The 21893-nt window shown below is 39.8% G+C and overlaps 15 non-coding genes across 15 annotated transcripts; all 15 read right to left on the bottom strand.

The window, feature by feature from the left end:
• Window positions 1–40: 40 nt before the first annotated feature.
• On the bottom strand, window positions 41–159 carry LOC142346692 (5S ribosomal RNA). Its single transcript, XR_012759738.1, has one exon. It is a non-coding gene; the product is annotated as a 5S ribosomal RNA (ribosomal RNA).
• Window positions 160–1671: 1512 nt separating this feature from the next.
• Window positions 1672–1790, bottom strand: LOC142346680 (5S ribosomal RNA). Its single transcript, XR_012759727.1, has one exon. It is a non-coding gene; the product is annotated as a 5S ribosomal RNA (ribosomal RNA).
• Window positions 1791–3490: 1700 nt separating this feature from the next.
• LOC142346668 (5S ribosomal RNA) lies at window positions 3491–3609 on the bottom strand. Its single transcript, XR_012759716.1, has one exon. It is a non-coding gene; the product is annotated as a 5S ribosomal RNA (ribosomal RNA).
• Window positions 3610–5309: 1700 nt separating this feature from the next.
• LOC142346656 (5S ribosomal RNA) lies at window positions 5310–5428 on the bottom strand. The gene has a single exon (XR_012759704.1). It is a non-coding gene; the product is annotated as a 5S ribosomal RNA (ribosomal RNA).
• Window positions 5429–6752: 1324 nt separating this feature from the next.
• On the bottom strand, window positions 6753–6871 carry LOC142346644 (5S ribosomal RNA). The gene has a single exon (XR_012759692.1). It is a non-coding gene; the product is annotated as a 5S ribosomal RNA (ribosomal RNA).
• A 1324-nt stretch (window positions 6872–8195) lies between these two features.
• LOC142346633 (5S ribosomal RNA) lies at window positions 8196–8314 on the bottom strand. The gene has a single exon (XR_012759681.1). It is a non-coding gene; the product is annotated as a 5S ribosomal RNA (ribosomal RNA).
• A 1324-nt stretch (window positions 8315–9638) lies between these two features.
• On the bottom strand, window positions 9639–9757 carry LOC142346621 (5S ribosomal RNA). The gene has a single exon (XR_012759670.1). It is a non-coding gene; the product is annotated as a 5S ribosomal RNA (ribosomal RNA).
• Window positions 9758–11081: 1324 nt separating this feature from the next.
• Window positions 11082–11200, bottom strand: LOC142346608 (5S ribosomal RNA). The gene has a single exon (XR_012759658.1). It is a non-coding gene; the product is annotated as a 5S ribosomal RNA (ribosomal RNA).
• A 1700-nt stretch (window positions 11201–12900) lies between these two features.
• Window positions 12901–13019, bottom strand: LOC142346596 (5S ribosomal RNA). Its single transcript, XR_012759647.1, has one exon. It is a non-coding gene; the product is annotated as a 5S ribosomal RNA (ribosomal RNA).
• A 1324-nt stretch (window positions 13020–14343) lies between these two features.
• Window positions 14344–14462, bottom strand: LOC142346585 (5S ribosomal RNA). Its single transcript, XR_012759636.1, has one exon. It is a non-coding gene; the product is annotated as a 5S ribosomal RNA (ribosomal RNA).
• A 1324-nt stretch (window positions 14463–15786) lies between these two features.
• Window positions 15787–15905, bottom strand: LOC142346573 (5S ribosomal RNA). Its single transcript, XR_012759625.1, has one exon. It is a non-coding gene; the product is annotated as a 5S ribosomal RNA (ribosomal RNA).
• A 760-nt stretch (window positions 15906–16665) lies between these two features.
• On the bottom strand, window positions 16666–16784 carry LOC142346561 (5S ribosomal RNA). Its single transcript, XR_012759614.1, has one exon. It is a non-coding gene; the product is annotated as a 5S ribosomal RNA (ribosomal RNA).
• Window positions 16785–17920: 1136 nt separating this feature from the next.
• Window positions 17921–18039, bottom strand: LOC142346549 (5S ribosomal RNA). The gene has a single exon (XR_012759603.1). It is a non-coding gene; the product is annotated as a 5S ribosomal RNA (ribosomal RNA).
• Window positions 18040–19927: 1888 nt separating this feature from the next.
• On the bottom strand, window positions 19928–20046 carry LOC142346538 (5S ribosomal RNA). The gene has a single exon (XR_012759592.1). It is a non-coding gene; the product is annotated as a 5S ribosomal RNA (ribosomal RNA).
• Window positions 20047–21370: 1324 nt separating this feature from the next.
• Window positions 21371–21489, bottom strand: LOC142346526 (5S ribosomal RNA). Its single transcript, XR_012759581.1, has one exon. It is a non-coding gene; the product is annotated as a 5S ribosomal RNA (ribosomal RNA).
• Window positions 21490–21893: the final 404 nt, after the last annotated feature.

The following is a 21893-nucleotide window of genomic DNA, read 5'->3' as shown; positions in this document are numbered from 1 at the left end:
AATAAAAGTATTCTATGAGGTTTGAATACTCAAAAGAAAAAGCCTACAACACCTGGTGTTCCCAAGCGGTCACCCATCCAAGTACTAACCAGGCCCAATGTTGCTTAACTTCGGTGATCGGACGAGAACCGGTGCATTCAACATGGTATGGTCGTAGGCATTTGCGTAAGCGGGAGCGAATTTATATACAACAGTATTGTATTGTAGTCTCATATTCATATACAGGATCACTTTAACTCGCCGCCTTGCGGTTTGCAAAATAGTCACTTAATACATGCAATTTTAGCCACGGTTGTGTTATAATTTATGCAATTCGTAGCCATACAGTGTATTATGACAAACGCGCAAACTTTTTGCTTCCAACCATCCACAATACAGTGGAACGGCCGCAAAACAAAGCACAGATGAATTGGGTACGAGGAACCTGTATAACCGGACATTGAACCGGAAGTATGACTTCAGTGGGTTTAGGCCGGTAATTGGGAAAATCAGTAGCGAGTTGCTTTTAGCCTAATTGTTGTGATAAACTTATTAAATAGGTAAGTATTAACTCTATTTGATAAGTTTTATTTGAATGCACTCTGCGTTAGCGGAGTGCAGCCTAAAGAATGGAACTGAGCGATTTGCACTAACTTAAAAGTTAGTTTAATAAAGGGAAATTATACAATTAGTATTGATGTTTCCGAGACAATTCCAAATATCAAATATACATAATACGCAAGCAGGGGAACTATTATAATGGCCTTTACAAGTATATGGGGTGTGTTTGGAGCAATGGTTACTGCTGAAATTGTCATTTACAAAAAGTATCCGCGCTCGATGAGGCTTAACTTTTTCGATCACCGAACTTTGTATTGGTCACCAAATCGTCAATTTTAGTCCGATTTGGCTCATTTTTTGTGGGCATGCTCCACTTGAGCCATAATTTGGGATAAAATAAAAAAATCTGGCACCGCGAACCATTTTGGACAAGTTTTTACCGATTTCCAAAAAAGTATCCGCGCTCGATGAGGCTTAACTTTTTCGATCACCGAACTTTGTTTTGGTCACCAAATCGTCAATTTTAGTCCGATTTGGCTCATTTTTTGTGGGCATGCTCCACTTGAGCCATAGCTTGGGATAAAATAAAAAAAACTGGCACCGCGAACCATTTTGGACAAGTTTTTACCGATTTCCAAAAAAGTATCCGCGCTCGATGAGGCTTAACTTTTTCGATCACCGAACTTTGTTTTGGTCACCAAATCGTCAATTTTAGTCCGATTTGGCTCATTTTTTGTGGGCATGCTCCACTTGAGCCATAGCTTGGGATAAAATAAAAAAAACTGGCACCGCGAACCATTTTGGACAAGTTTTTACCGATTTCCAAAAAAGTATCCGCGCTCGATGAGGCTTAACTTTTTCGATCACCGAACTTTGTTTTGGTCACCAAATCGTCAATTTTAGTCCGATTTGGCTCATTTTTTGTGGGCATGCTCCACTTGAGCCATAGTTTGGGATAAAATAAAAAAAACTGGCACCGCGAACCATTTTGGACAAGTTTTTACCGATTTCCAAAAAAGTATCCGCGCTCGATGAGGCTTAACTTTTTCGATCACCGAGGCTTTTTGAGGCTCTAAAATGTGTAAATATCGAATAAAAGTATTCTATGAGGTTTGAATACTCAAAAGAAAAAGCCTACAACACCTGGTGTTCCCAAGCGGTCACCCATCCAAGTACTAACCAGGCCCAATGTTGCTTAACTTCGGTGATCGGACGAGAACCGGTGCATTCAACATGGTATGGTCGTAGGCATTTGCGTAAGCGGGAGCGAATTTATATACAACAGTATTGTATTGTAGTCTCATATTCATATACAGGATCACTTTAACTCGCCGCCTTGCGGTTTGCAAAATAGTCACTTAATACATGCAATTTTAGCCACGGTTGTGTTATAATTTATGCAATTCGTAGCCATACAGTGTATTATGACAAACGCGCAAACTTTTTGCTTCCAACCATCCACAATACAGTGGAACGGCCGCAAAACAAAGCACAGATGAATTGGGTACGAGGAACCTGTATAACCGGACATTGAACCGGAAGTATGACTTCAGTGGGTTTAGGCCGGTAATTGGGAAAATCAGTAGCGAGTTGCTTTTAGCCTAATTGTTGTGATAAACTTATTAAATAGGTAAGTATTAACTCTATTTGATAAGTTTTATTTGAATGCACTCTGCGTTAGCGGAGTGCAGCCTAAAGAATGGAACTGAGCGATTTGCACTAACTTAAAAGTTAGTTTAATAAAGGGAAATTATACAATTAGTATTGATGTTTCCGAGACAATTCCAAATATCAAATATACATAATACGCAAGCAGGGGAACTATTATAATGGCCTTTACAAGTATATGGGGTGTGTTTGGAGCAATGGTTACTGCTGAAATTGTCATTTACAAAAAGTATCCGCGCTCGATGAGGCTTAACTTTTTCGATCACCGAACTTTGTATTGGTCACCAAATCGTCAATTTTAGTCCGATTTGGCTCATTTTTTGTGGGCATGCTCCACTTGAGCCATAATTTGGGATAAAATAAAAAAATCTGGCACCGCGAACCATTTTGGACAAGTTTTTACCGATTTCCAAAAAAGTATCCGCGCTCGATGAGGCTTAACTTTTTCGATCACCGAACTTTGTTTTGGTCACCAAATCGTCAATTTTAGTCCGATTTGGCTCATTTTTTGTGGGCATGCTCCACTTGAGCCATAGCTTGGGATAAAATAAAAAAAACTGGCACCGCGAACCATTTTGGACAAGTTTTTACCGATTTCCAAAAAAGTATCCGCGCTCGATGAGGCTTAACTTTTTCGATCACCGAACTTTGTTTTGGTCACCAAATCGTCAATTTTAGTCCGATTTGGCTCATTTTTTGTGGGCATGCTCCACTTGAGCCATAGCTTGGGATAAAATAAAAAAAACTGGCACCGCGAACCATTTTGGACAAGTTTTTACCGATTTCCAAAAAAGTATCCGCGCTCGATGAGGCTTAACTTTTTCGATCACCGAACTTTGTTTTGGTCACCAAATCGTCAATTTTAGTCCGATTTGGCTCATTTTTTGTGGGCATGCTCCACTTGAGCCATAGCTTGGGATAAAATAAAAAAAACTGGCACCGCGAACCATTTTGGACAAGTTTTTACCGATTTCCAAAAAAGTATCCGCGCTCGATGAGGCTTAACTTTTTCGATCACCGAACTTTGTTTTGGTCACCAAATCGTCAATTTTAGTCCGATTTGGCTCATTTTTTGTGGGCATGCTCCACTTGAGCCATAGTTTGGGATAAAATAAAAAAAACTGGCACCGCGAACCATTTTGGACAAGTTTTTACCGATTTCCAAAAAAGTATCCGCGCTCGATGAGGCTTAACTTTTTCGATCACCGAGGCTTTTTGAGGCTCTAAAATGTGTAAATATCGAATAAAAGTATTCTATGAGGTTTGAATACTCAAAAGAAAAAGCCTACAACACCTGGTGTTCCCAAGCGGTCACCCATCCAAGTACTAACCAGGCCCAATGTTGCTTAACTTCGGTGATCGGACGAGAACCGGTGCATTCAACATGGTATGGTCGTAGGCATTTGCGTAAGCGGGAGCGAATTTATATACAACAGTATTGTATTGTAGTCTCATATTCATATACAGGATCACTTTAACTCGCCGCCTTGCGGTTTGCAAAATAGTCACTTAATACATGCAATTTTAGCCACGGTTGTGTTATAATTTATGCAATTCGTAGCCATACAGTGTATTATGACAAACGCGCAAACTTTTTGCTTCCAACCATCCACAATACAGTGGAACGGCCGCAAAACAAAGCACAGATGAATTGGGTACGAGGAACCTGTATAACCGGACATTGAACCGGAAGTATGACTTCAGTGGGTTTAGGCCGGTAATTGGGAAAATCAGTAGCGAGTTGCTTTTAGCCTAATTGTTGTGATAAACTTATTAAATAGGTAAGTATTAACTCTATTTGATAAGTTTTATTTGAATGCACTCTGCGTTAGCGGAGTGCAGCCTAAAGAATGGAACTGAGCGATTTGCACTAACTTAAAAGTTAGTTTAATAAAGGGAAATTATACAATTAGTATTGATGTTTCCGAGACAATTCCAAATATCAAATATACATAATACGCAAGCAGGGGAACTATTATAATGGCCTTTACAAGTATATGGGGTGTGTTTGGAGCAATGGTTACTGCTGAAATTGTCATTTACAAAAAGTATCCGCGCTCGATGAGGCTTAACTTTTTCGATCACCGAACTTTGTATTGGTCACCAAATCGTCAATTTTAGTCCGATTTGGCTCATTTTTTGTGGGCATGCTCCACTTGAGCCATAATTTGGGATAAAATAAAAAAATCTGGCACCGCGAACCATTTTGGACAAGTTTTTACCGATTTCCAAAAAAGTATCCGCGCTCGATGAGGCTTAACTTTTTCGATCACCGAACTTTGTTTTGGTCACCAAATCGTCAATTTTAGTCCGATTTGGCTCATTTTTTGTGGGCATGCTCCACTTGAGCCATAGCTTGGGATAAAATAAAAAAAACTGGCACCGCGAACCATTTTGGACAAGTTTTTACCGATTTCCAAAAAAGTATCCGCGCTCGATGAGGCTTAACTTTTTCGATCACCGAACTTTGTTTTGGTCACCAAATCGTCAATTTTAGTCCGATTTGGCTCATTTTTTGTGGGCATGCTCCACTTGAGCCATAGCTTGGGATAAAATAAAAAAAACTGGCACCGCGAACCATTTTGGACAAGTTTTTACCGATTTCCAAAAAAGTATCCGCGCTCGATGAGGCTTAACTTTTTCGATCACCGAACTTTGTTTTGGTCACCAAATCGTCAATTTTAGTCCGATTTGGCTCATTTTTTGTGGGCATGCTCCACTTGAGCCATAGCTTGGGATAAAATAAAAAAAACTGGCACCGCGAACCATTTTGGACAAGTTTTTACCGATTTCCAAAAAAGTATCCGCGCTCGATGAGGCTTAACTTTTTCGATCACCGAACTTTGTTTTGGTCACCAAATCGTCAATTTTAGTCCGATTTGGCTCATTTTTTGTGGGCATGCTCCACTTGAGCCATAGTTTGGGATAAAATAAAAAAAACTGGCACCGCGAACCATTTTGGACAAGTTTTTACCGATTTCCAAAAAAGTATCCGCGCTCGATGAGGCTTAACTTTTTCGATCACCGAGGCTTTTTGAGGCTCTAAAATGTGTAAATATCGAATAAAAGTATTCTATGAGGTTTGAATACTCAAAAGAAAAAGCCTACAACACCTGGTGTTCCCAAGCGGTCACCCATCCAAGTACTAACCAGGCCCAATGTTGCTTAACTTCGGTGATCGGACGAGAACCGGTGCATTCAACATGGTATGGTCGTAGGCATTTGCGTAAGCGGGAGCGAATTTATATACAACAGTATTGTATTGTAGTCTCATATTCATATACAGGATCACTTTAACTCGCCGCCTTGCGGTTTGCAAAATAGTCACTTAATACATGCAATTTTAGCCACGGTTGTGTTATAATTTATGCAATTCGTAGCCATACAGTGTATTATGACAAACGCGCAAACTTTTTGCTTCCAACCATCCACAATACAGTGGAACGGCCGCAAAACAAAGCACAGATGAATTGGGTACGAGGAACCTGTATAACCGGACATTGAACCGGAAGTATGACTTCAGTGGGTTTAGGCCGGTAATTGGGAAAATCAGTAGCGAGTTGCTTTTAGCCTAATTGTTGTGATAAACTTATTAAATAGGTAAGTATTAACTCTATTTGATAAGTTTTATTTGAATGCACTCTGCGTTAGCGGAGTGCAGCCTAAAGAATGGAACTGAGCGATTTGCACTAACTTAAAAGTTAGTTTAATAAAGGGAAATTATACAATTAGTATTGATGTTTCCGAGACAATTCCAAATATCAAATATACATAATACGCAAGCAGGGGAACTATTATAATGGCCTTTACAAGTATATGGGGTGTGTTTGGAGCAATGGTTACTGCTGAAATTGTCATTTACAAAAAGTATCCGCGCTCGATGAGGCTTAACTTTTTCGATCACCGAACTTTGTTTTGGTCACCAAATCGTCAATTTTAGTCCGATTTGGCTCATTTTTTGTGGGCATGCTCCACTTGAGCCATAATTTGGGATAAAATAAAAAAATCTGGCACCGCGAACCATTTTGGACAAGTTTTTACCGATTTCCAAAAAAGTATCCGCGCTCGATGAGGCTTAACTTTTTCGATCACCGAACTTTGTTTTGGTCACCAAATCGTCAATTTTAGTCCGATTTGGCTCATTTTTTGTGGGCATGCTCCACTTGAGCCATAGCTTGGGATAAAATAAAAAAAACTGGCACCGCGAACCATTTTGGACAAGTTTTTACCGATTTCCAAAAAAGTATCCGCGCTCGATGAGGCTTAACTTTTTCGATCACCGAACTTTGTTTTGGTCACCAAATCGTCAATTTTAGTCCGATTTGGCTCATTTTTTGTGGGCATGCTCCACTTGAGCCATAGTTTGGGATAAAATAAAAAAAACTGGCACCGCGAACCATTTTGGACAAGTTTTTACCGATTTCCAAAAAAGTATCCGCGCTCGATGAGGCTTAACTTTTTCGATCACCGAGGCTTTTTGAGGCTCTAAAATGTGTAAATATCGAATAAAAGTATTCTATGAGGTTTGAATACTCAAAAGAAAAAGCCTACAACACCTGGTGTTCCCAAGCGGTCACCCATCCAAGTACTAACCAGGCCCAATGTTGCTTAACTTCGGTGATCGGACGAGAACCGGTGCATTCAACATGGTATGGTCGTAGGCATTTGCGTAAGCGGGAGCGAATTTATATACAACAGTATTGTATTGTAGTCTCATATTCATATACAGGATCACTTTAACTCGCCGCCTTGCGGTTTGCAAAATAGTCACTTAATACATGCAATTTTAGCCACGGTTGTGTTATAATTTATGCAATTCGTAGCCATACAGTGTATTATGACAAACGCGCAAACTTTTTGCTTCCAACCATCCACAATACAGTGGAACGGCCGCAAAACAAAGCACAGATGAATTGGGTACGAAGAACCTGTATAACCGGACATTGAACCGGAAGTATGACTTCAGTGGGTTTAGGCCGGTAATTGGGAAAATCAGTAGCCAGTTGCTTTTAGCCTAATTGTTGTGATAAACTTATTAAATAGGTAAGTATTAACTCTATTTGATAAGTTTTATTTGAATGCACTCTGCGTTAGCGGAGTGCAGCCTAAAGAATGGAACTGAGCGATTTGCACTAACTTAAAAGTTAGTTTAATAAAGGGAAATTATACAATTAGTATTGATGTTTCCGAGACAGTTCCAAATATCAAATATGCATAACACGCAAGCAGGGGAACTATTATAATGGCCTTTACAAGTATATGGGGTGTGTTTGGAGCAATGGTTACTGCTGAAATTGTCATTTACAAAAAGTATCCGCGCTCGATGAGGCTTAACTTTTTCGATCACCGAACTTTGTTTTGGTCACCAAATCGTCAATTTTAGTCCGATTTGGCTCATTTTTTGTGGGCATGCTCCACTTGAGCCATAATTTGGGATAAAATAAAAAAATCTGGCACCGCGAACCATTTTGGACAAGTTTTTACCGATTTCCAAAAAAGTATCCGCGCTCGATGAGGCTTAACTTTTTCGATCACCGAACTTTGTTTTGGTCACCAAATCGTCAATTTTAGTCCGATTTGGCTCATTTTTTGTGGGCATGCTCCACTTGAGCCATAGCTTGGGATAAAATAAAAAAAACTGGCACCGCGAACCATTTTGGACAAGTTTTTACCGATTTCCAAAAAAGTATCCGCGCTCGATGAGGCTTAACTTTTTCGATCACCGAACTTTGTTTTGGTCACCAAATCGTCAATTTTAGTCCGATTTGGCTCATTTTTTGTGGGCATGCTCCACTTGAGCCATAGTTTGGGATAAAATAAAAAAAACTGGCACCGCGAACCATTTTGGACAAGTTTTTACCGATTTCCAAAAAAGTATCCGCGCTCGATGAGGCTTAACTTTTTCGATCACCGAGGCTTTTTGAGGCTCTAAAATGTGTAAATATCGAATAAAAGTATTCTATGAGGTTTGAATACTCAAAAGAAAAAGCCTACAACACCTGGTGTTCCCAAGCGGTCACCCATCCAAGTACTAACCAGGCCCAATGTTGCTTAACTTCGGTGATCGGACGAGAACCGGTGCATTCAACATGGTATGGTCGTAGGCATTTGCGTAAGCGGGAGCGAATTTATATACAACAGTATTGTATTGTAGTCTCATATTCATATACAGGATCACTTTAACTCGCCGCCTTGCGGTTTGCAAAATAGTCACTTAATACATGCAATTTTAGCCACGGTTGTGTTATAATTTATGCAATTCGTAGCCATACAGTGTATTATGACAAACGCGCAAACTTTTTGCTTCCAACCATCCACAATACAGTGGAACGGCCGCAAAACAAAGCACAGATGAATTGGGTACGAAGAACCTGTATAACCGGACATTGAACCGGAAGTATGACTTCAGTGGGTTTAGGCCGGTAATTGGGAAAATCAGTAGCCAGTTGCTTTTAGCCTAATTGTTGTGATAAACTTATTAAATAGGTAAGTATTAACTCTATTTGATAAGTTTTATTTGAATGCACTCTGCGTTAGCGGAGTGCAGCCTAAAGAATGGAACTGAGCGATTTGCACTAACTTAAAAGTTAGTTTAATAAAGGGAAATTATACAATTAGTATTGATGTTTCCGAGACAGTTCCAAATATCAAATATGCATAACACGCAAGCAGGGGAACTATTATAATGGCCTTTACAAGTATATGGGGTGTGTTTGGAGCAATGGTTACTGCTGAAATTGTCATTTACAAAAAGTATCCGCGCTCGATGAGGCTTAACTTTTTCGATCACCGAACTTTGTTTTGGTCACCAAATCGTCAATTTTAGTCCGATTTGGCTCATTTTTTGTGGGCATGCTCCACTTGAGCCATAATTTGGGATAAAATAAAAAAATCTGGCACCGCGAACCATTTTGGACAAGTTTTTACCGATTTCCAAAAAAGTATCCGCGCTCGATGAGGCTTAACTTTTTCGATCACCGAACTTTGTTTTGGTCACCAAATCGTCAATTTTAGTCCGATTTGGCTCATTTTTTGTGGGCATGCTCCACTTGAGCCATAGCTTGGGATAAAATAAAAAAAACTGGCACCGCGAACCATTTTGGACAAGTTTTTACCGATTTCCAAAAAAGTATCCGCGCTCGATGAGGCTTAACTTTTTCGATCACCGAACTTTGTTTTGGTCACCAAATCGTCAATTTTAGTCCGATTTGGCTCATTTTTTGTGGGCATGCTCCACTTGAGCCATAGTTTGGGATAAAATAAAAAAAACTGGCACCGCGAACCATTTTGGACAAGTTTTTACCGATTTCCAAAAAAGTATCCGCGCTCGATGAGGCTTAACTTTTTCGATCACCGAGGCTTTTTGAGGCTCTAAAATGTGTAAATATCGAATAAAAGTATTCTATGAGGTTTGAATACTCAAAAGAAAAAGCCTACAACACCTGGTGTTCCCAAGCGGTCACCCATCCAAGTACTAACCAGGCCCAATGTTGCTTAACTTCGGTGATCGGACGAGAACCGGTGCATTCAACATGGTATGGTCGTAGGCATTTGCGTAAGCGGGAGCGAATTTATATACAACAGTATTGTATTGTAGTCTCATATTCATATACAGGATCACTTTAACTCGCCGCCTTGCGGTTTGCAAAATAGTCACTTAATACATGCAATTTTAGCCACGGTTGTGTTATAATTTATGCAATTCGTAGCCATACAGTGTATTATGACAAACGCGCAAACTTTTTGCTTCCAACCATCCACAATACAGTGGAACGGCCGCAAAACAAAGCACAGATGAATTGGGTACGAAGAACCTGTATAACCGGACATTGAACCGGAAGTATGACTTCAGTGGGTTTAGGCCGGTAATTGGGAAAATCAGTAGCCAGTTGCTTTTAGCCTAATTGTTGTGATAAACTTATTAAATAGGTAAGTATTAACTCTATTTGATAAGTTTTATTTGAATGCACTCTGCGTTAGCGGAGTGCAGCCTAAAGAATGGAACTGAGCGATTTGCACTAACTTAAAAGTTAGTTTAATAAAGGGAAATTATACAATTAGTATTGATGTTTCCGAGACAGTTCCAAATATCAAATATGCATAACACGCAAGCAGGGGAACTATTATAATGGCCTTTACAAGTATATGGGGTGTGTTTGGAGCAATGGTTACCGCTGAAATTGTCATTTACAAAAAGTATCCGCGCTCGATGAGGCTTAACTTTTTCGATCACCGAACTTTGTTTTAGTCACCAAATCGTCAATTTTAGTCCGATTTGGCTCATTTTTTGTGGGCATGCTCCACTTGAGCCATAATTTGGGATAAAATAAAAAAATCTGGCACCGCGAACCATTTTGGACAAGTTTTTACCGATTTCCAAAAAAGTATCCGCGCTCGATGAGGCTTAACTTTTTCGATCACCGAACTTTGTTTTGGTCACCAAATCGTCAATTTTAGTCCGATTTGGCTCATTTTTTGTGGGCATGCTCCACTTGAGCCATAGCTTGGGATAAAATAAAAAAAACTGGCACCGCGAACCATTTTGGACAAGTTTTTACCGATTTCCAAAAAAGTATCCGCGCTCGATGAGGCTTGACTTTTTCGATCACCGAACTTTGTTTTGGTCACCAAATCGTCAATTTTAGTCCGATTTGGCTCATTTTTTGTGGGCATGCTCCACTTGAGCCATAGTTTGGGATAAAATAAAAAAAACTGGCACCGCGAACCATTTTGGACAAGTTTTTACCGATTTCCAAAAAAGTATCCGCGCTCGATGAGGCTTAACTTTTTCGATCACCGAGGCTTTTTGAGGCTCTAAAATGTGTAAATATCGAATAAAAGTATTCTATGAGGTTTGAATACTCAAAAGAAAAAGCCTACAACACCTGGTGTTCCCAAGCGGTCACCCATCCAAGTACTAACCAGGCCCAATGTTGCTTAACTTCGGTGATCGGACGAGAACCGGTGCATTCAACATGGTATGGTCGTAGGCATTTGCGTAAGCGGGAGCGAATTTATATACAACAGTATTGTATTGTAGTCTCATATTCATATACAGGATCACTTTAACTCGCCGCCTTGCGGTTTGCAAAATAGTCACTTAATACATGCAATTTTAGCCACGGTTGTGTTATAATTTATGCAATTCGTAGCCATACAGTGTATTATGACAAACGCGCAAACTTTTTGCTTCCAACCATCCACAATACAGTGGAACGGCCGCAAAACAAAGCACAGATGAATTGGGTACGAAGAACCTGTATAACCGGACATTGAACCGGAAGTATGACTTCAGTGGGTTTAGGCCGGTAATTGGGAAAATCAGTAGCCAGTTGCTTTTAGCCTAATTGTTGTGATAAACTTATTAAATAGGTAAGTATTAACTCTATTTGATAAGTTTTATTTGAATGCACTCTGCGTTAGCGGAGTGCAGCCTAAAGAATGGAACTGAGCGATTTGCACTAACTTAAAAGTTAGTTTAATAAAGGGAAATTATACAATTAGTATTGATGTTTCCGAGACAATTCCAAATATCAAATATACATAATACGCAAGCAGGGGAACTATTATAATGGCCTTTACAAGTATATGGGGTGTGTTTGGAGCAATGGTTACTGCTGAAATTGTCATTTACAAAAAGTATCCGCGCTCGATGAGGCTTAACTTTTTCGATCACCGAACTTTGTATTGGTCACCAAATCGTCAATTTTAGTCCGATTTGGCTCATTTTTTGTGGGCATGCTCCACTTGAGCCATAATTTGGGATAAAATAAAAAAATCTGGCACCGCGAACCATTTTGGACAAGTTTTTACCGATTTCCAAAAAAGTATCCGCGCTCGATGAGGCTTAACTTTTTCGATCACCGAACTTTGTTTTGGTCACCAAATCGTCAATTTTAGTCCGATTTGGCTCATTTTTTGTGGGCATGCTCCACTTGAGCCATAGCTTGGGATAAAATAAAAAAAACTGGCACCGCGAACCATTTTGGACAAGTTTTTACCGATTTCCAAAAAAGTATCCGCGCTCGATGAGGCTTAACTTTTTCGATCACCGAACTTTGTTTTGGTCACCAAATCGTCAATTTTAGTCCGATTTGGCTCATTTTTTGTGGGCATGCTCCACTTGAGCCATAGCTTGGGATAAAATAAAAAAAACTGGCACCGCGAACCATTTTGGACAAGTTTTTACCGATTTCCAAAAAAGTATCCGCGCTCGATGAGGCTTAACTTTTTCGATCACCGAACTTTGTTTTGGTCACCAAATCGTCAATTTTAGTCCGATTTGGCTCATTTTTTGTGGGCATGCTCCACTTGAGCCATAGCTTGGGATAAAATAAAAAAAACTGGCACCGCGAACCATTTTGGACAAGTTTTTACCGATTTCCAAAAAAGTATCCGCGCTCGATGAGGCTTAACTTTTTCGATCACCGAACTTTGTTTTGGTCACCAAATCGTCAATTTTAGTCCGATTTGGCTCATTTTTTGTGGGCATGCTCCACTTGAGCCATAGTTTGGGATAAAATAAAAAAAACTGGCACCGCGAACCATTTTGGACAAGTTTTTACCGATTTCCAAAAAAGTATCCGCGCTCGATGAGGCTTAACTTTTTCGATCACCGAGGCTTTTTGAGGCTCTAAAATGTGTAAATATCGAATAAAAGTATTCTATGAGGTTTGAATACTCAAAAGAAAAAGCCTACAACACCTGGTGTTCCCAAGCGGTCACCCATCCAAGTACTAACCAGGCCCAATGTTGCTTAACTTCGGTGATCGGACGAGAACCGGTGCATTCAACATGGTATGGTCGTAGGCATTTGCGTAAGCGGGAGCGAATTTATATACAACAGTATTGTATTGTAGTCTCATATTCATATACAGGATCACTTTAACTCGCCGCCTTGCGGTTTGCAAAATAGTCACTTAATACATGCAATTTTAGCCACGGTTGTGTTATAATTTATGCAATTCGTAGCCATACAGTGTATTATGACAAACGCGCAAACTTTTTGCTTCCAACCATCCACAATACAGTGGAACGGCCGCAAAACAAAGCACAGATGAATTGGGTACGAGGAACCTGTATAACCGGACATTGAACCGGAAGTATGACTTCAGTGGGTTTAGGCCGGTAATTGGGAAAATCAGTAGCGAGTTGCTTTTAGCCTAATTGTTGTGATAAACTTATTAAATAGGTAAGTATTAACTCTATTTGATAAGTTTTATTTGAATGCACTCTGCGTTAGCGGAGTGCAGCCTAAAGAATGGAACTGAGCGATTTGCACTAACTTAAAAGTTAGTTTAATAAAGGGAAATTATACAATTAGTATTGATGTTTCCGAGACAATTCCAAATATCAAATATACATAATACGCAAGCAGGGGAACTATTATAATGGCCTTTACAAGTATATGGGGTGTGTTTGGAGCAATGGTTACTGCTGAAATTGTCATTTACAAAAAGTATCCGCGCTCGATGAGGCTTAACTTTTTCGATCACCGAACTTTGTTTTGGTCACCAAATCGTCAATTTTAGTCCGATTTGGCTCATTTTTTGTGGGCATGCTCCACTTGAGCCATAATTTGGGATAAAATAAAAAAATCTGGCACCGCGAACCATTTTGGACAAGTTTTTACCGATTTCCAAAAAAGTATCCGCGCTCGATGAGGCTTAACTTTTTCGATCACCGAACTTTGTTTTGGTCACCAAATCGTCAATTTTAGTCCGATTTGGCTCATTTTTTGTGGGCATGCTCCACTTGAGCCATAGCTTGGGATAAAATAAAAAAAACTGGCACCGCGAACCATTTTGGACAAGTTTTTACCGATTTCCAAAAAAGTATCCGCGCTCGATGAGGCTTAACTTTTTCGATCACCGAACTTTGTTTTGGTCACCAAATCGTCAATTTTAGTCCGATTTGGCTCATTTTTTGTGGGCATGCTCCACTTGAGCCATAGTTTGGGATAAAATAAAAAAAACTGGCACCGCGAACCATTTTGGACAAGTTTTTACCGATTTCCAAAAAAGTATCCGCGCTCGATGAGGCTTAACTTTTTCGATCACCGAGGCTTTTTGAGGCTCTAAAATGTGTAAATATCGAATAAAAGTATTCTATGAGGTTTGAATACTCAAAAGAAAAAGCCTACAACACCTGGTGTTCCCAAGCGGTCACCCATCCAAGTACTAACCAGGCCCAATGTTGCTTAACTTCGGTGATCGGACGAGAACCGGTGCATTCAACATGGTATGGTCGTAGGCATTTGCGTAAGCGGGAGCGAATTTATATACAACAGTATTGTATTGTAGTCTCATATTCATATACAGGATCACTTTAACTCGCCGCCTTGCGGTTTGCAAAATAGTCACTTAATACATGCAATTTTAGCCACGGTTGTGTTATAATTTATGCAATTCGTAGCCATACAGTGTATTATGACAAACGCGCAAACTTTTTGCTTCCAACCATCCACAATACAGTGGAACGGCCGCAAAACAAAGCACAGATGAATTGGGTACGAGGAACCTGTATAACCGGACATTGAACCGGAAGTATGACTTCAGTGGGTTTAGGCCGGTAATTGGGAAAATCAGTAGCCAGTTGCTTTTAGCCTAATTGTTGTGATAAACTTATTAAATAGGTAAGTATTAACTCTATTTGATAAGTTTTATTTGAATGCACTCTGCGTTAGCGGAGTGCAGCCTAAAGAATGGAACTGAGCGATTTGCACTAACTTAAAAGTTAGTTTAATAAAGGGAAATTATACAATTAGTATTGATGTTTCCGAGACAGTTCCAAATATCAAATATGCATAACACGCAAGCAGGGGAACTATTATAATGGCCTTTACAAGTATATGGGGTGTGTTTGGAGCAATGGTTACTGCTGAAATTGTCATTTACAAAAAGTATCCGCGCTCGATGAGGCTTAACTTTTTCGATCACCGAACTTTGTTTTGGTCACCAAATCGTCAATTTTAGTCCGATTTGGCTCATTTTTTGTGGGCATGCTCCACTTGAGCCATAATTTGGGATAAAATAAAAAAATCTGGCACCGCGAACCATTTTGGACAAGTTTTTACCGATTTCCAAAAAAGTATCCGCGCTCGATGAGGCTTAACTTTTTCGATCACCGAACTTTGTTTTGGTCACCAAATCGTCAATTTTAGTCCGATTTGGCTCATTTTTTGTGGGCATGCTCCACTTGAGCCATAGCTTGGGATAAAATAAAAAAAACTGGCACCGCGAACCATTTTGGACAAGTTTTTACCGATTTCCAAAAAAGTATCCGCGCTCGATGAGGCTTAACTTTTTCGATCACCGAACTTTGTTTTGGTCACCAAATCGTCAATTTTAGTCCGATTTGGCTCATTTTTTGTGGGCATGCTCCACTTGAGCCATAGTTTGGGATAAAATAAAAAAAACTGGCACCGCGAACCATTTTGGACAAGTTTTTACCGATTTCCAAAAAAGTATCCGCGCTCGATGAGGCTTAACTTTTTCGATCACCGAGGCTTTTTGAGGCTCTAAAATGTGTAAATATCGAATAAAAGTATTCTATGAGGTTTGAATACTCAAAAGAAAAAGCCTACAACACCTGGTGTTCCCAAGCGGTCACCCATCCAAGTACTAACCAGGCCCAATGTTGCTTAACTTCGGTGATCGGACGAGAACCGGTGCATTCAACATGGTATGGTCGTAGGCATTTGCGTAAGCGGGAGCGAATTTATATACAACAGTATTGTATTGTAGTCTCATATTCATATACAGGATCACTTTAACTCGCCGCCTTGCGGTTTGCAAAATAGTCACTTAATACATGCAATTTTAGCCACGGTTGTGTTATAATTTATGCAATTCGTAGCCATACAGTGTATTATGACAAACGCGCAAACTTTTTGCTTCCAACCATCCACAATACAGTGGAACGGCCGCAAAACAAAGCACAGATGAATTGGGTACGAGGAACCTGTATAACCGGACATTGAACCGGAAGTATGACTTCAGTGGGTTTAGGCCGGTAATTGGGAAAATCAGTAGCCAGTTGCTTTTAGCCTAATTGTTGTGATAAACTTATTAAATAGGTAAGTATTAACTCTATTTGATAAGTTTTATTTGAATGCACTCTGCGTTAGCGGAGTGCAGCCTAAAGAATGGAACTGAGCGATTTGCACTAACTTAAAAGTTAGTTTAATAAAGGGAAATTATACAATTAGTATTGATGTTTCCGAGACAGTTCCAAATATCAAATATGCATAACACGCAAGCAGGGGAACTATTATAATGGCCTTTACAAGTATATGGGGTGTGTTTGGAGCAATGGTTACTGCTGAAATTGTCATTTACAAAAAGTATCCGCGCTCGATGAGGCTTAACTTTTTCGATCACCGAGGCTTTTTGAGGCTCTAAAATGTGTAAATATCGAATAAAAGTATTCTATGAGGTTTGAATACTCAAAAGAAAAAGCCTACAACACCTGGTGTTCCCAAGCGGTCACCCATCCAAGTACTAACCAGGCCCAATGTTGCTTAACTTCGGTGATCGGACGAGAACCGGTGCATTCAACATGGTATGGTCGTAGGCATTTGCGTAAGCGGGAGCGAATTTATATACAACAGTATTGTATTGTAGTCTCATATTCATATACAGGATCACTTTAACTCGCCGCCTTGCGGTTTGCAAAATAGTCACTTAATACATGCAATTTTAGCCACGGTTGTGTTATAATTTATGCAATTCGTAGCCATACAGTGTATTATGACAAACGCGCAAACTTTTTGCTTCCAACCATCCACAATACAGTGGAACGGCCGCAAAACAAAGCACAGATGAATTGGGTACGAGGAACCTGTATAACCGGACATTGAACCGGAAGTATGACTTCAGTGGGTTTAGGCCGGTAATTGGGAAAATCAGTAGCCAGTTGCTTTTAGCCTAATTGTTGTGATAAACTTATTAAATAGGTAAGTATTAACTCTATTTGATAAGTTTTATTTGAATGCACTCTGCGTTAGCGGAGTGCAGCCTAAAGAATGGAACTGAGCGATTTGCACTAACTTAAAAGTTAGTTTAATAAAGGGAAATTATACAATTAGTATTGATGTTTCCGAGACAGTTCCAAATATCAAATATGCATAACACGCAAGCAGGGGAACTATTATAATGGCCTTTACAAGTATATGGGGTGTGTTTGGAGCAATGGTTACTGCTGAAATTGTCATTTACAAAAAGTATCCGCGCTCGATGAGGCTTAACTTTTTCGATCACCGAACTTTGTTTTGGTCACCAAATCGTCAATTTTAGTCCGATTTGGCTCATTTTTTGTGGGCATGCTCCACTTGAGCCATAATTTGGGATAAAATAAAAAAATCTGGCACCGCGAACCATTTTGGACAAGTTTTTACCGATTTCCAAAAAAGTATCCGCGCTCGATGAGGCTTAACTTTTTCGATCACCGAACTTTGTTTTGGTCACCAAATCGTCAATTTTAGTCCGATTTGGCTCATTTTTTGTGGGCATGCTCCACTTGAGCCATAGTTTGGGATAAAATAAAAAAAACTGGCACCGCGAACCATTTTGGACAAGTTTTTACCGATTTCCAAAAAAGTATCCGCGCTCGATGAGGCTTAACTTTTTCGATCACCGAGGCTTTTTGAGGCTCTAAAATGTGTAAATATCGAATAAAAGTATTCTATGAGGTTTGAATACTCAAAAGAAAAAGCCTACAACACCTGGTGTTCCCAAGCGGTCACCCATCCAAGTACTAACCAGGCCCAATGTTGCTTAACTTCGGTGATCGGACGAGAACCGGTGCATTCAACATGGTATGGTCGTAGGCATTTGCGTAAGCGGGAGCGAATTTATATACAACAGTATTGTATTGTAGTCTCATATTCATATACAGGATCACTTTAACTCGCCGCCTTGCGGTTTGCAAAATAGTCACTTAATACATGCAATTTTAGCCACGGTTGTGTTATAATTTATGCAATTCGTAGCCATACAGTGTATTATGACAAACGCGCAAACTTTTTGCTTCCAACCATCCACAATACAGTGGAACGGCCGCAAAACAAAGCACAGATGAATTGGGTACGAGGAACCTGTATAACCGGACATTGAACCGGAAGTATGACTTCAGTGGGTTTAGGCCGGTAATTGGGAAAATCAGTAGCCAGTTGCTTTTAGCCTAATTGTTGTGATAAACTTATTAAATAGGTAAGTATTAACTCTATTTGATAAGTTTTATTTGAATGCACTCTGCGTTAGCGGAGTGCAGCCTAAAGAATGGAACTGAGCGATTTGCACTAACTTAAAAGTTAGTTTAATAAAGGGAAATTATACAATTAGTATTGATGTTTCCGAGACAGTTCCAAATATCAAATATGCATAACACGCAAGCAGGGGAACTATTATAATGGCCTTTACAAGTATATGGGGTGTGTTTGGAGCAATGGTTACTGCTGAAATTGTCATTTACAAAAAGTATCCGCGCTCGATGAGGCTTAACTTTTTCGATCACCGAACTTTGTTTTGGTCACCAAATCGTCAATTTTAGTCCGATTTGGCTCATTTTTTGTGGGCATGCTCCACTTGAGCCATAATTTGGGATAAAATAAAAAAATCTGGCACCGCGAACCATTTTGGACAAGTTTTTACCGATTTCCAAAAAAGTATCCGCGCTCGATGAGGCTTAACTTTTTCGATCACCGAACTTTGTTTTGGTCACCAAATCGTCAATTTTAGTCCGATTTGGCTCATTTTTTGTGGGCATGCTCCACTTGAGCCATAGCTTGGGATAAAATAAAAAAAACTGGCACCGCGAACCATTTTGGACAAGTTTTTACCGATTTCCAAAAAAGTATCCGCGCTCGATGAGGCTTAACTTTTTCGATCACCGAACTTTGTTTTGGTCACCAAATCGTCAATTTTAGTCCGATTTGGCTCATTTTTTGTGGGCATGCTCCACTTGAGCCATAGCTTGGGATAAAATAAAAAAAACTGGCACCGCGAACCATTTTGGACAAGTTTTTACCGATTTCCAAAAAAGTATCCGCGCTCGATGAGGCTTAACTTTTTCGATCACCGAACTTTGTTTTGGTCACCAAATCGTCAATTTTAGTCCGATTTGGCTCATTTTTTGTGGGCATGCTCCACTTGAGCCATAGTTTGGGATAAAATAAAAAAAACTGGCACCGCGAACCATTTTGGACAAGTTTTTACCGATTTCCAAAAAAGTATCCGCGCTCGATGAGGCTTAACTTTTTCGATCACCGAACTTTGTTTTGGTCACCAAATCGTCAATTTTAGTCCGATTTGGCTCATTTTTTGTGGGCATGCTCCACTTGAGCCATAGCTTGGGATAAAATAAAAAAAACTGGCACCGCGAACCATTTTGGACAAGTTTTTACCGATTTCCAAAAAAGTATCCGCGCTCGATGAGGCTTAACTTTTTCGATCACCGAACTTTGTTTTGGTCACCAAATCGTCAATTTTAGTCCGATTTGGCTCATTTTTTGTGGGCATGCTCCACTTGAGCCATAGTTTGGGATAAAATAAAAAAAACTGGCACCGCGAACCATTTTGGACAAGTTTTTACCGATTTCCAAAAAAGTATCCGCGCTCGATGAGGCTTAACTTTTTCGATCACCGAGGCTTTTTGAGGCTCTAAAATGTGTAAATATCGAATAAAAGTATTCTATGAGGTTTGAATACTCAAAAGAAAAAGCCTACAACACCTGGTGTTCCCAAGCGGTCACCCATCCAAGTACTAACCAGGCCCAATGTTGCTTAACTTCGGTGATCGGACGAGAACCGGTGCATTCAACATGGTATGGTCGTAGGCATTTGCGTAAGCGGGAGCGAATTTATATACAACAGTATTGTATTGTAGTCTCATATTCATATACAGGATCACTTTAACTCGCCGCCTTGCGGTTTGCAAAATAGTCACTTAATACATGCAATTTTAGCCACGGTTGTGTTATAATTTATGCAATTCGTAGCCATACAGTGTATTATGACAAACGCGCAAACTTTTTGCTTCCAACCATCCACAATACAGTGGAACGGCCGCAAAACAAAGCACAGATGAATTGGGTACGAAGAACCTGTATAACCGGACATTGAACCGGAAGTATGACTTCAGTGGGTTTAGGCCGGTAATTGGGAAAATCAGTAGCCAGTTGCTTTTAGCCTAATTGTTGTGATAAACTTATTAAATAGGTAAGTATTAACTCTATTTGATAAGTTTTATTTGAATGCACTCTGCGTTAGCGGAGTGCAGCCTAAAGAATGGAACTGAGCGATTTGCACTAACTTAAAAGTTAGTTTAATAAAGGGAAATTATACAATTAGTATTGATGTTTCCGAGACAGTTCCAAATATCAAATATGCATAACACGCAAGCAGGGGAACTATTATAATGGCCTTTACAAGTATATGGGGTGTGTTTGGAGCAATGGTTACTGCTGAAATTGTCATTTACAAAAAGTATCCGCGCTCGATGAGGCTTAACTTTTTCGATCACCGAACTTTGTTTTGGTCACCAAATCGTCAATTTTAGTCCGATTTGGCTCATTTTTTGTGGGCATGCTCCACTTGAGCCATAATTTGGGATAAAATAAAAAAATCTGGCACCGCGAACCATTTTGGACAAGTTTTTACCGATTTCCAAAAAAGTATCCGCGCTCGATGAGGCTTAACTTTTTCGATCACCGAACTTTGTTTTGGTCACCAAATCGTCAATTTTAGTCCGATTTGGCTCATTTTTTGTGGGCATGCTCCACTTGAGCCATAGCTTGGGATAAAATAAAAAAAACTGGCACCGCGAACCATTTTGGACAAGTTTTTACCGATTTCCAAAAAAGTATCCGCGCTCGATGAGGCTTAACTTTTTCGATCACCGAACTTTGTTTTGGTCACCAAATCGTCAATTTTAGTCCGATTTGGCTCATTTTTTGTGGGCATGCTCCACTTGAGCCATAGTTTGGGATAAAATAAAAAAAACTGGCACCGCGAACCATTTTGGACAAGTTTTTACCGATTTCCAAAAAAGTATCCGCGCTCGATGAGGCTTAACTTTTTCGATCACCGAGGCTTTTTGAGGCTCTAAAATGTGTAAATATCGAATAAAAGTATTCTATGAGGTTTGAATACTCAAAAGAAAAAGCCTACAACACCTGGTGTTCCCAAGCGGTCACCCATCCAAGTACTAACCAGGCCCAATGTTGCTTAACTTCGGTGATCGGACGAGAACCGGTGCATTCAACATGGTATGGTCGTAGGCATTTGCGTAAGCGGGAGCGAATTTATATACAACAGTATTGTATTGTAGTCTCATATTCATATACAGGATCACTTTAACTCGCCGCCTTGCGGTTTGCAAAATAGTCACTTAATACATGCAATTTTAGCCACGGTTGTGTTATAATTTATGCAATTCGTAGCCATACAGTGTATTATGACAAACGCGCAAACTTTTTGCTTCCAACCATCCACAATACAGTGGAACGGCCGCAAAACAAAGCACAGATGAATTGGGTACGAAGAACCTGTATAACCGGACATTGAACCGGAAGTATGACTTCAGTGGGTTTAGGCCGGTAATTGGGAAAATCAGTAGCCAGTTGCTTTTAGCCTAATTGTTGTGATAAACTTATTAAATAGGTAAGTATTAACTCTATTTGATAA

This window comes from Convolutriloba macropyga, chromosome 9, assembly GCF_964194025.1.
Source record: "Convolutriloba macropyga chromosome 9, txConMacr16.3, whole genome shotgun sequence".
NCBI classification, from domain to species: Eukaryota; Metazoa; Xenacoelomorpha; order Acoela; family Convolutidae; genus Convolutriloba; species Convolutriloba macropyga.
This window is presented reverse-complemented; position numbering and strand designations above follow the sequence as displayed.